Genomic DNA, 14971 nt, shown 5'->3' with positions numbered 1-14971 from the left:
AAGACCTGGAGAATATCTCAGTTTATAGTGTTACTACTCAGTGATTTCCTTTTATATAATCCTTTATATAATCATATATTAGTTTATAGAATTAGGGCTTGGGGAATATCTCAGTTTATAGTATTACTACTCAGTGATTTCCCTTTATACAATCCTCTCTATATAATCACATATTAGTTCATAGAATGAGTGCCTAAAGAATATCTTACCACTCAGTTATTTCCATATACATATATATGTATATATATATACATACATATATATAAAGCTACATCTTAGTTCATAATCAGAGGAATGCCTAGACTGCACACAGTACAGAGCATGAATTAAGGAATAAGCAGCTTGTAGTCAGAGAAATGTCTGGAGCAGACACAGTGCAGAGCATGATTTAAGGGAAAACAGTTACACCGGGACAAGAATTCATGGCCCAGGCAGCAGCGTTCCGTATCGTAAAGATACCCGCTGCATGGCAGGCTTGGGGCAAGAGCCACTCCTCCTGATAAAGGAGTTGTAGGATCTTGCTCCAGTTCTTGTGGAAGGCTGCCCTCAGACCAGCAATCGCACCTTGGTGACTGTGAACTTATCGGCTCTTGTTACTGTGCTTCTATAGGAAGTATCTTCCTATAGAACTCATTGGAAGCTGCTAGCAGGTGGCGGTAACCCTGACAGCCCTGTCACTGCTGTGTGACTTAAAGCATCCTCCCATTAATCTTAGTAGCTTGCCCATAGATAGAGGCATTGCACACTGCATCCTCTTCACTGAGCACACCGCCATGGCTCGGTGACCTAATGGGGGTGGACCCTTTACTGCACACGACCCTTGCCTCGATAATCTAATGGGAATGGACCCCTTGCTGTGCACTGTCCACCTCCTAGCCTGGGTGACCTAATGGGGGTGGACCCCATGTTCTATTGCTCACGACTCTATCACTATCCTTAAAGATGATTTCACTCACTGCCCTGCCCCCTAACCTATACACAATAAATACTCACACTTAGGGACATACGGGGCCTCACCTGACTCCACTTATAGGTGGTGTGGCTCCCTGAGCCCAGCTGCGTTTTCCCTGTAAAGAAAAAAAAAAAAAAGTAGAAGTTTAATAGGTGAAAGAGACTAGCTCTCTGCTGGAGAGAGGGGTCCAAGAGAAATGGGTTGCTGAATCCGTGGTGCAATGCAGGGGGCTTCATAGGTGCCTGGTGAGGTGGCAATGTCTGATTTACATAAGGTGTGAAGGATTGGTCGGACCAGGTGTGCCATTTGCATAGAGCACGAAAAACTGGTTAGGAATAGGTGTGCATAGCATGTACCTTTCTGTCCGCCCCACCCTAATCTTTTATTATACAAGCGGGTCCTCTGCCTGCCCTGCCTCATGTTGCCCATTCCTTTACTGTACAAGTGGTAACAACAAAAAAAAAGGACGATGGAGCCTCCATGATGGATGTGCCCAGTCCCCACAGCTGCCGGCATTCACCTGTGCAAGCTGCCAGCTTACCTTATGTGTTTGCAGCTCAATTTTTCAGGCTGCTCTTTTTTAGAAAAAAAATAATTTATCAGCCTGCTTTTGGTTAAAAGGGAAGCTCTGCCGAGGACTCTTTTTACCCTCACTGCCTAATTTCTTTCTACCTCCTGTATCAGTGTCATATGAACAAAAGCCAACTTTGTGGCTTCAAAAACCATGTCTTTTTGAAGAACATAACAAGAAGGCTATTTTCCAGGAAACACAGTAGATATCTAGACCTCAGATGATGACTGAATTTTACCTCTTTATCTAATGCCAGTGGATTCTGAATGATCCCTGGAAAAATGTATTCAAGAATGTGTGACCTCCTTTGAGCTCAGTGGGAAAGAATGAGGACATTACTGGTATCATTTACTGGCTGAAGGTGAAAGAGTGAGGAGAAGTTTTGGAGTCAAGCCTTTGCCAACCTTATTATAGGCCATCAAACATTTACATTGTACAAGCCTTTCCCTCTCCACTTCCGCCACCTGTCTGGCTGCAAAAGCTTTCCTCATTCACACTGAATTTTTCACAGTTCCTCCAGAATACTCCTCTTCCAGCAAAGTAATGGTTATATTTGGTGAGTAAAATCACTTTTTTTCAGATTTGCAAAAGACAGAGTGGCATTCCAGAGCTTCATTTCAGCAGATAGCCATTATCTGTCATTAGAACAACATTAATGAAGAGGAACTGCGAGGCCAATCCAAAGAACATCAATGTGGAAAAGAGAAACCAGGATAATGGGGATAACAATGGGGAGGAAAAAGAATTGTGAATTCAGTGTTCCTGTTTGTGTCTGGGTCCAGTGGTGCTCCTCGATTCCTCCTGAGTCATGATTACAATTCCCCTTGCTGCAGCCATCAGCACAGCTGTGAATTCTGATGGCTGGCATCTGCCCCACGACATTCCCTCCATTCCTCCCAGAGCCAGACCCTCTTGGCAAAGATGGTTCCTCTCATCGCAATCATAATTGTCTTTTGTGGTGGATCTGTCAGTCAAAAGAGAACATAAGAAGTCTGATTCAGGAAGAAAAAATACTTCACAGAAAGATTCAGCATTGTGCTTCTTAGATTTCTCTGCTGCACCAAACGTCTTTTCATTTACCAAATTCTAAATATGCACAATTTCCAGTTAGTTTGCTTGACAGTAGTCATGCTTTATATATATCAAAGCATCATACTGCACATCTTAAATATATACAATAAATTAAAAAATAGGTAAAATATATCTAATGTCATTGAATTCTCTACCCATCAGTGTCTATTACATATTTGCATATAAGTTCCTTTTTCACAATTCGAAATTTTACTTGCACTCCTTCAATTTGTGTTTTATTCCAAGTGCCTCATAGAATTTTATTCCAATGTGCTACATTTTGTGCTTTTACAAGACGTATTGATCATCTTACAATATTTCTATGTAACAACGTGATCATAATTTTTAGAAACTTCCCTATAATATTTTGAGTGGTAAAAAATGTCTTCTGGTTTGAATTATTATAATTGTTATTATTATATAATTTATCAAAACAACCTAACTAGTTCACATATTTTACTGGAAATCCATAATTCACTGAGATGAATTAATATTCTTATTGCTTAAGGCAGGGTTTGTTGTGAATTCTATTCCAATTTTGTTGTTGTTGTTTTTGGGTGTAAATATGATCAATCATGCTTACATTAAGAAGTAGAGAGAAATAAAATTACAGTGTCATCCAAATTTAAATACATTCCTAATTTATTTGTCCATTTTAATGTATGCAAATTTTACATCAAAAGGAAAATAATCAGATAGTAATTTATTGTCAAGATTTACTTCAGTAAATAGAGCAACAGATAAAAGCTTAATTCAATTTGTTTGTTTGTTTTAAGACAGAGCTTCCGTAGTTCAGGCTGGAGTGGAGTGGTATAATCAAGGCTCATTGCCTAAGGCTTGGCCTCTAGGCTTAATTCATCCTTCTACCTCAGCTTCTCAGGTACCTGGGACTACAGGAATGAGCCACCAGTCCTGGTTTTTGTTTTTTCCCTTCTTCTTCTGTGTTTTTTTTTTTTTTTTTTTTAGAGATGAGATCTTGTGCCTAGGCACATCCTGAACCCTGGGCTCAAGCCATCCTCCCACCTTGGCCTCCCAAACCATGGTTTTCTTTAATTTTGTTAGAATCAAATAATCGTAAAGATAGTTTAGCAACCACTTGACTTACAAAACTTTTGTTGAACAATCATTATAGTGATTTCCTTTCTCGTTACAAACACTAATAATTAAAAACGCTCTTTGATTAGCATCCAGAGCTTTTTATACCACAGGACAATGCACTTTAGTGAGACTCAGGAGGGATGAGCAGTAGGTGTTTATTTTATTAAATGGAAGAATGGCAGCTGTGGGGGAAAAAAAGACTGAACATGGTATAGCACCAAAACCAAGTTCGTTAGGGAAAATGCAAATGACACTGAGGATCAGATAATTGATTGCCTTAAAACTTTTTAGATCAGCCAAGTTTTCCAGAGCAGCCAAATTTTCCAGAAAGTCTCCATGTACCCTCAAAAGCTTATGTTTACCAATTGGAATTCCATTACTACAAAGCCAATTCTATGACATGGAGATAAAACACTCAGAGAAAAGTCTTGGCCACAAGATGTCACTAAATTTCCACTTTCTACTTTGAGGTGCTACAAGCTTCTTTCCAAATAATCCGCATCAGCATTTGGGTTTTGAACAAGAGGAGGATAAAGTACTTTGATTCCTTCTTAATTTTAAAAGAAAAAAAATCAATGGGGAGGAAGGGAGGATGAAGAAAATAAAGTATTTTTGCAGTATTATCACGTTATCTGGGCCTTAACAAATTAGTCTCAAGTAAAATGTGATCCAAAGAACACACTTGAATAGAATTAAAATTTAAAAATTTAAAGTAGGTACTCTAAAATGGAAAAAAAATCCTATGTTAATTTGCTTAGGAATCTATTTTTTTAAATAAAAAGTAAATAAAATGAAAAAAACTATTGTAAAAATGAATATTTTATTAAAATCCTGAGAAAATCGATAACTGATCAATAAAAATAAGCCTATCCATTAAGGCAAATTTGCATCAGAAAATAAAAAGCATCTGTATATTCATATACATAGCTCTACGCAGCCCTAAAACACGTTATTATTCGAGTTTACTTAGTCTTCAGAAAGTTACCTGTTGCTTAGTTATTCAAGAGTGTTACACATTTATAGTATTGATTGTACTGTATACAAGTTGAGAAGTTATTTATTAGTATGCTGAATTTATTATAGTTGAGGGTTAAACTCACACAGATTAATATGAATAAAAAACAAATATCTCAAAGTTCTAGATTTTGAGCATATAAAGTCTTATTCAAATCACACATCAAGTTGTGAATACCAGCAGTGTTTCCTTCCTCAGTTTTCAGACTACTGTTTCATGAATGTTCAAACCACATTATTATGTATGTTAAGAGTATTTTGATTAATCATTCTAACTCTGACATAAGTAGACAAACTCCTTAATGATGTGAAACTAAAATAATGTTCCAGCAGGCTCTGTCAGTAGAATATCATTTTACCTGGAACATGAACAAACTAATTTCTCTTGTTGCTTTTGATATTTTTCTTTCAACATTATAAAACTTTTCAAACATAATGCAAAATTGAAAGAATTTTAATTGAATACCTGTATATCTACCAAAAGACCCTACTATTAGCAGTTTAGTATCCTTGCATTTTATTGTATTCATCCATCAATCCATGCCTTCATCCATTAATTCCTCTTATTTATATAAGCACTTTAGAGTTCAATAGTTGTGTGTTTATGTGAAATTTACATACACTACAATGTACAACTCTTAAGTGTATATTCACTGAGTTTTGACAAATACATACATCTGTACACAGTCAAATCTTTATCATGATATAGAACCTGACCTTCCTCTAAGAAAGTTCTTATACCCTTCCCAGTAAATTCCTACCCCAACACTCTCCAGAGGCAACCAGTGTTATTTTTTTGCCACTGCAGATGGGTTTTGTTTGTTCTAGATTTTCTTATAAGTGGAGTCACAAAGTATGTACCCTTTTGTTTAAATCTTCTTTCACTAAGCCTTCATGTTGAATGCAATGTATAATTCATTTATTTGTATTATCGAGGAGTATTTCACTATATACACCATAGCTTGTTTATCCAATCTCTAACTGATGGACATGTGAGCTATTTCCCATTTGGGGCTATTCTGAACAAAGTTGCTGTATACATTTTTTTGTGAATATATGCTTCTATTTCACTTTAGCACATGCTGATTAGTGAAATGCTGGGCCACAGTATAGGGATATCTTTAGTTCTAGCATTTAGCATTTAGTTGCAGCATTACACAATCCTTTAAAAAAATGTATGAGAGGTCCAGTTTTTCTACAGCCTCACTAGCATTTGGTAGTGTTTATCTTTTTAAATTAGAGTCATTCTGGTGGTGGTGTGGTGGTGTCTCCTGGTTTTAATGTGTATTTCCATAGTGACGGATGACATTGCATACCTTTTAATGTTTTTATTGGCAATTTGTACTTCTATTTTTATACATTGTTTATTCAAATACTTGCCTACTTTTCATTAGGTTATTTGACTTGCTATTGCTGAGTTGTAGGAGTACTCTATGTATCCTGCATATCAGTCCTTTGTCAGGTGTATGCTTTGTGAATATCTCCTCCAGTCTTAGCTTACCTATTTAATTCTTAATGTGCATTTTCATTACCAGAAGCTTTTAATTTGGATGAAATAGAATTTACCAATTTTTTCTTAAATGATTTTACTTTCTCTACCTGATAGAACCTTTGCTTATCCCCAAGTCACAAAAATATTTGATTTCCTTTTAAAGGTTTATGGTTTCAGTTTTAATGTTTAGGTGTATAATCCAAAATTGCCTTTTCTGTATAGTATGAGGTGTGAGTCAAGGGATTTTTTTTTTAATATGGATATTTAGTGTTCCAAGGGACTTGTCTTTCCTCATTGGCTTGCTTTGTTAAAAAGCAAATGTCTATGTATGTGCAAGTTTACCGCTAGGTTCTATATTCTATTCCGCTCATCTGTGGATCCTTATTGGTACCACTATCTGGATTACTACAGCTTGATAGTAACTCTTGCCTCCAACTTTGCTCTTTATTTACATACTTTTTGGATAACAGCTACTGAAGATAGGTAATTATTTTAATATTATGTAAGTCTTAGCAAAATGAAAACAAATTGCTTTTGGGGGTTTATGAGTTTCAAAGAGTCTTAACTTGAGACATAGAGAAAAGGAAGCTTTCTGGTTTGCTTACCAGCAACAACAAAGCACTCGAAATTAGCCAGAGAATTGTCTAAATAATCCCTAAAATTTTATATTTAGATATTTAGGAATTTGTACCAAATTTATTTTTATAAAATACAAACAATATGCTTAGGGTGCATAGCTAGAATATTTTAGGCTGAACACGGCAACATTGACTCAAGTTTCACATTTTACAGCCGCATCTAATTGCCTTTTACCCTCATTTAAATGAAATGAAGGCTTGCACACAGTTTTAAGTGAAGACCAAAATCCTTTACTCAGATTTCTAGTTTATGTTCCTGAGCAAATTCCTGTATCTTTACTCTTCCACTTGCTTTAAACCTTCTTACATGATCGTCTTGGTTTTATTTTCAAGCTTGTATATAGTGTCAGCCAGCTGCTATAAAGCCCATATTTGCATCTGGATCCGAATTTGTAGCAGTTTCATTCAACTTGACTCATGGATATTACCACAGAAGTCTATCTAAACAAAGGGGGAAGTTTTAAAATGTCAAAACCAAGTCTTTGTTTTTGTTTACAGACAGATGTTTTGCATTGAATCCTTGGGAGTTATCACCTATCATTATGGTACAGACTATTTAGACTTGAATAAATATTTAGAGAGAACAAAATCTAATTTAATACCCCACGGCACAATAGCTAGATCCAACCAAGTGCCATGAAGAGATTCTATTTTTTTTAATAAAAACATGCCAGAGAGAAAATGTTTCCACTTTTTAAGCAATTTTCAACCATCCTAAACACAAATGTCTGGTGTGTGTGCACACATGTATAATTACAAACATGATAGGTAAAATATTCACATTTTCGTGGTTAGGGACTTTTTGAGATGGAGTCTTGCTTTGTTGCCCAGGCTGTAGTGGAGTGGCTTGCAGTTCATTGCAACCTCCACCTCCTGGGTTCCAGCGATTCTCCTGTCTCAGCCTCCTGAGCAGCTGGAATTACAGGTGCGATCCACCATGCCCATCTAGTTTTTGTATTTTTAGTAGAGACAGGATTTCACTGTGTTGGCCAGAATGGTGGCTCACACCTGTAATCCCAGCATTTTGGGAGGCCGAGGCGGGCGGGTCACTCGAGGTAAGGTTAGGCACTTTTATGACCTGAATTGTGTCTCTCCAAAATTCATGTATTATACCACTCAGAATGCAGTGGTATGTGGTATGTAATGTAAGGTCTTTAAGTGACAACTAAGGTGACATTAGGTCATTTGGGTAGGCTCCAATTCAATGTGGCTAGTGTCCTTATAGGAAGAGGAGCTTAGGACACATGTATGTGCACAGAGGAAAGCCATGTTAGGACAAAATGCGGACACACCATCTGCAAACTGAGGAGACAGGCCTTTGAATGAAACCACCCTGTCAAGATTTTGATCTTGTTTTAGTTTGTTAGTTTTTAGAGCTGGTCGTCCTCTGCAGGCCAGGCTACATCAAAGCTCACTAGAACCTCACTACACACTCAAACTCCTGGGCTCAAGCAATACTCCTGTATCAGCTTCCTGAGTAACTGGGACTACAGTCATCACCACGTCTGGCAAACACATTGATCTTGAACTTCTAGCCTTCAGAACTGTGAGAAATAAATGTCTACTATTTAAGCCATCCAGTCTGTGGTACTTTATTATGGGAGGTCTAGCAAACTAATACATGGGTACAGATTCCAGAGGTAGGCCACCTGGGTACAAACCAAAGCTATGCCACTTACCTGCTGTGTGACTTTGAGTATGTCACTTAACTTCTTTATGCCTAGGTTTCTTTATCTACAAAATACGTAAAATAAGAATACCTACCTCATACCATTGCTATAAAGAGTAAATGGGTTAGTACCTAAAAAGCATTTAAGCCAATATCTTGCACATATTATCATTTATAGTGTAGTATGTCGAAGTATACTAGATTTTAAATAATAATTGAGCCTCATTTCAAAAACTGTATGTCTCAACATCTGATTTTTATGTTCTTCAATGAGTTTTACTAAGAGGCATAGTGGAATGCACTTTTAGATTTAGATTTTGATTGACAGGGCTCAGTCTTAGGCACTTATGTAAGATGCATGCTGCAGTGGTTTGGGATGAAGTTTATCACTGATAGTTTTTGCTCCACACCATTCCACAGGACTGAAATAATTTTGACACATTCTTAAATATTTGCCTGGAGGCCTAAAAGTGCTCATGATGAAAAGCAAGCCTGCTCTCCTTTGTTTGTAGAAGGGGCCAGATGCAACAATTTATCCTTTATCTTAGAAATCATATCTCCACCTGCCCCAGGGCACTGGACTCCCAGAAATTTCATTAAGGGAGAAGGCCCCCAAATTTTTTGCTTGTTTTGTGTTTTCTTTTCCTTATAGGCCTCTGAATATTTGTTAGATTTATTTTCTACCCCTTACACACAAATGTCTTATCAGTAAGTCTAGGGTAGTTGCTTCTTCTCACTCAGTAGGTCCAACCAGCATAATGTCATCAGTGTAATGAACCAGCGTGATATCTTGTGGCAGGGGAAAGTGATTGAGATCTCTGCAAACTCAGTTAGGACGTAGGGCTGGAGGTTTGATATATCCCTAAGGTAGGACAGTGAAGGTGTATGGCTGGTGAAAGCAAACTTCTGAAAGGTCTTTTGAACAGATATAAAGAAAAAGGCATTTGTTGGACTAATAGCTGCCTCCCAGTTACCAGATGTGTTAATTTGCTCAAGCAAGGAAACCACATCTAGTATAGCAACCGCAATTGGAGTCATCCTTGGTTAAGCTTCCAGTAATTCACTGTCATTCTCCATCTGCCTTCTGCACAGAACAAATAAGAGAACTGAATGTTGATGTGGTGAAAATCACCACCCCTGCCTCCTTCAAGTTCTTGATGATGATACCAATCTCTGCAATCCCTCTGGGAATGCAGTATTGTTTTGCAGTTTCTATTTTTCTAGGAAGAGACAGCTCTAATGGCTTCCATTTGACCTCTCACATCAAAGTAGCCCTCCCTCCACAGGTTAGGACACAAAGGTGAAGATTCTGCCAGTCACTAAATATTTCTATTCAAATTATGCATTCCACAACAGGGAAATTACATAAGATGGATTTGGGGACCCAGTGGATCCACTGTGAGTTGGACCAGAGATAAAATGCCACTGATCACTTGACCTCCATAAGACTCTACTCTGACTGGAGAGCCATAGTGAAATAATCAGACCTTTCAGGGACTACTGGAACACTGGCCAGTAGTTCCTGAAAGGTCTTATGTTCCAGTAGTTCCTGAAAGGTCTGATTATTTCCCTTTTACCAATGCAGATTTACCTTGATAAAAGACCACAGGTCTCTTTGGAGAAGGATGGAAGAAAGATTAAAATTCTAATCTCCATAAGACTCTGAATTCCTACGTCCACATTAAGCCAAGGGAGATCAGGCATATTCAACTTGCTTATGGTGAGCTACCTTTTGATTAATGTTTCAGCCAACCAACCAACCAACCAACCAACCAACCAGCTTGTATGCTTTCTAACTCTCTAAGCTGCAACATTAAATTCAGAATTACTACTTAGTGGGCCCATATTAATAAATTTGGCCTGATGAAATTTTACATTCCTTCTGCCATTATCCCATCCCCTTAACATTCATTCCCACACATGTTCCCTGGATTTCTGCCTGTGCAAACTAGAAAATTCAAATAGTCCTTTTGGAGTGTAACATACCTCCTTATAGGTCAGACTTTTTACCTCACCTTCAGGAGTCTACTGGTGGGATTTGGGTCTAGTTATAAGCCTAAAAGCAAAAAAGGTGATAAAAGTGGATATGAGAGAATCAGCATTGTCTTTCATGGCAAATGCCTCAGGGGAGGCCATTATCATTTCCTTAGACAATGCAGGGTTAAAAGTAGAAAGCCACTACCACTGTGGGTAAGAATGCTACTGCTGCCAGGGGTGGGAAGGGCATTTCTGCTTGCAAAAATGACTCATCAAAATTTAAGAGCTCAATGTCCCCAGCTTCATCATGATCTCCTTCCCATATGTCTCCATGTCAACTTATAGGATCCCATTCTTTCCCAGTAAATGCCCTCGCTTTGACAGTAAACACCCTATGAGGCTGGGGATTCAACTTTCATTTAATTCAGCCAATTGCATGATAAGGACTTGTGTTTGATTTGTAGCAATTTTAGCCCTATGGCTCCAGGAGAGAAAATTTTCCCACAGGGTACATCGAGGAGCTCTGAAGTCATGTACACATTGCTTGACCTGGGAATTTGAATCCCTTAACTCATTCTTTTCTTTCATTACTTTGTGCAGTAACATTAGGAACAACCAAGAAATACCATTACATTCCTTAGCACTATGGTAAATATTTGTCTCCTCCGAACCTCATGTTGAAGTTTGACCCCAACGTTGGAAGTGTATCCCAATGGGAGGTGTTTGGGTCCTGGCATTGGATTCCTCATGAATAATGTCCTTCCTGTGGGTGGAAAAGGGTGAGTTCTCACTCTATTAGTTCCCAAGAAATAGCTGTGGTTAAAAACAGCCCGGCACTCCCTTTCTCTTTTGTCATGTGAGGTACACATGCTGGCTCCTCTTCACCTTCTGCTATAAGTGGAAGCAACCTGAGGCCCTTAAAAGCAGATGCCCAAAGTTGAACTTTCCAGCTATCCAGAACTGTGAGCCAAATAAATCTTTTTTTCTGTATAAATTACCCAGACTTTATAGCAACACAACACAGTCTAAGACATTCAGTTTTTCATAAACATTCAAAAGTATACGGACTTATTGATTTCCTGCCTCTTATAAGTGGTTGATTAGGAGTATCTAATGCAGATATTTTACATATCTGTATCACAGTTCATGCCATGGACAACCTCTGCTCTCTATACTATTGGAAACAGAGTCCTTAGCAATTTCAAGTACAATCACACTAGTGAGCCAATTCCAGAAGCCCCAAAACCAATTTAGGATGCCCATCCTTACAATTCTGTTCCTCTAGGATCACTCCTGGTATTAGGATTTTTCAGAAAAACAGGACCAGTAGGATAGATAAATGATAGACAAATACAAGAGAGGATTTGTTAGAGGATTAGCTCACATAATTCTGGAGGTTGAGAAGTCCCAAGCTGGAGAATGAGGGAACTTCACAGCATAGCTTGGTTCAAATCCAAAAGGCCTGAGAACCAAGGGGGCACTAGTGTACATCCTGAAGCCCAAAGACTGGCGAACTTGGAGTTCTGATGTCCAAGAGCCAGAGAAGGCAGATGTCTCAACTCCAGATGAGAGAAAATGAGCAAATTGCCTTTCCTCTGCCTTTTTGATCTATCTAGGCCCTCAGCCAATTGGATGGTGTTTGCCCACATTGGATCAGCATAGATCTTCCATGCTCAGTCCACTGATTCAAATGTCAATCTCTTCTAGAAACACGCTTACAAACATACCCAGAAATAATGCTTCACCAGCTGTCTGGGTATCCCTGAATCCAGTCAAGTTGACTCCTAAAATTAAGCATCACAGGCATATAGGCAGAGTGTAGTAGGGGTCCAATGTGGAGCTTCCAGTCCCTCTCTCATGGAGTCACAAATGCCATTATCTCTTTCCAGTCGCGATGTGAAATAACACTCAGCCCAGCCTTTGGGGGTCAGAGTTTTTATTAGGGCTTGATCACCTATTGTTTGTGTGGATAACATAGTCTTCTAGAAGTGTGTAGACTTAGCACATGTTTTTGCACAGTCATTATCCTTCCTTGTCTGTATCAACTAACGTCTGAAAACATCATACACACAGAATCTCTTCTAAAGCACATACATTTTCTAATTCTGTATTGAGGTTACTTCCATTATAGCATTTTTACAAATAATATTTGTTACTATTTGCATCATTTTTCAATAAGCCAATTTTGTGCGTTGGCAAAATGAGTACTAACTATAAAATGCAAATTTAACAAGTATTAAAACTAATACAAAAAACATTAGTAAGGTGAACATCCTGTTAATCTCATGTTGGCTGAGATTACAACTGACCAACAGTCTTCATTGTGCAAATATGCACCTACAATAAACTAACACTGTTAAAAACTTAAGGGGATGGTCATGCATCTTACATTTAACATGTGTAAAATATGAATGATGTGCATAAGATTTGCAAAATCTTTGTGAAGGATGTGGAAAAAAGTTGCATTTTTTTCTCTTTGAAGCTGCAAATCTGCTTAACAGACTACCAAGGATCATTATTTTTTTAAGCAGCATTGCTCTCTAGCCCAAAGGTTGGGGTCTTACCCACAATTCAGATAAATGTCAAAGATGATAATGGTTAAAATACCTAAGAAGGGCATCAATGAGAGATCAGAGAAGTATTTTCTAATAAAATAAACTCTTTATTAAACAATAAAAAGTACTTATACAAGTTAAACAAAGTGCAAATGATATATTGAATACAAGCTACTTTACGTACCAGTGCTTCCTATTAAAACGCCCAACACAAACTAAGTGTTCAAAAAACGTCCACCATACTGAAACATATTTAAGAGAGAACACCAATGCAGTCTTAAAAATCAACTCTTTTGTTCAGTCCTAAACTTGTGGTCTAGCATAATGTTCTTCCTAAATGAGAATTCTGGCTTACATTCTGCAATTTCTCTTAATTCTTAGGAGTCTAATAATGTCCGGTAATATTGTGGTTGCTCTGACAATTTCAGCATTAAAGTTCTTGACATGCGTAAATTTTCTCTTCTATTTTTTTTTTTTTTTTTTTGAGACGGAGTCTTGCTCTGTCCCCTAGCCTGGAGTACGGTGGCACAATCTCAGCGCATTGCAACCTCTGCCTCCTGGGTTCAAGCGATTCTCCTGCCTCAGCCTCCCAAGTAGCTGGAATAACAGGCACCTGCCATCATGCCCAGCTAAATTTTGTATTTTTAGTAGAGATGGGGTCACATCATCTTGGCCAGGCTGGTCTTGAACTCCTGAACTCAGGTGATCCTCAGCCTCCCAAAGTCCTGGGATTACAGGCATGAGTGACCGTGACTGGCCTGACATGCTTAAATTTTCTACTGTTATCTTATTTCTGTATTACAGGCTCTTTCTTTCATAAATCTGAACTAATACAATCACTGCAGTCAAAATAGCAAAACCTGTTGTTTTTGCTAAACAAACGTTTAAACTTCCTGGAATAACTTTCAATGACTTTATGGGCAGCACTCATCCAGAACTATGCTTCCTACAGAGACAGCCTCTCCTGAATCTGCCATTTGTCTCCAATGCCACTCTTAAATATTTGCCAACTCCTATTACTCAGTCTCTTCGAGAGATTACTAGTAGTCTTTAATTTCACTTCCTGTCAAGTTACTTTGTACTTTTCTTGACTAAAACATGGAAATATATTTTGAACATAAGCAACAGAACAGTTTAAAACAATTTCAGGACATCTAGTGATTAGAACACAGAAAAATGTTTTAAAGAATTCACACGTTTTTCCCTTTTATATTCCAGTTATGACAGAATAATTTCATCATTTAATAATTTTGTAGACAGAAATACACATACTACCCATACATATGCTTAAAAATGTATATGCATTTCTTTGAAAAAATGAGCATCGCTTATGAGGAAGCAAAATAATAGAATATTTTCCCAACAATGAACTACAAATTCCTTTAAAAACAATATTCTTGAATTGCTGAAAAGACATAAAACCACAACACTACCTAACTATAAAATCACAGGAGACCTTAAAAACCATCTAATCTAGATGGTTCATTTTTACATGTGAAGAAACTGAGGATTCAAGTTTAAATTCTTTCAAATTAAGGTAATAGCAGTAGTCAGACTGTAAACAAAGTGCAAGAAAAACACATGGGCTTTGTTGCTAAAAAACAAAAACAGGCCAGATACCTACAACAAAACGATGTGATCTTCAGCATGTTACTAAGCTTTCTTCGTGATGTGAGGGTCGGGGGACGCTTCAGCTTCTTCATCTTTTATAAAAGTATAAGAACTAAGCCAGGCACAGTGGCTCACACCTGTAATCCCAGCACTTTGGGAGGCTCAGGCAGGTGGATTACCTGAGGTCAGGAGTTCGAGACCAGCCTGGCCAACATAGTGAAACCCAGTCTCTACTCAAAATACAGAAAATTAGCTGGGCGTGGTGGCAGGTGCCTTTAATCCCAGCTACTCAGGAGGCTGAGGCAAAAGAATCTTTTGAATGC

Source organism: Sapajus apella, unplaced genomic scaffold, assembly GCF_009761245.1.
Source record: "Sapajus apella isolate SASKATOON/1434 unplaced genomic scaffold, GSC_monkey_1.0 scaffold8, whole genome shotgun sequence".
Taxonomy (NCBI): Eukaryota; Metazoa; Chordata; class Mammalia; order Primates; family Cebidae; genus Sapajus; species Sapajus apella.
The sequence above is the reverse complement of the archived record's forward strand: the minus strand, read 5'-3'. Positions refer to the sequence as shown.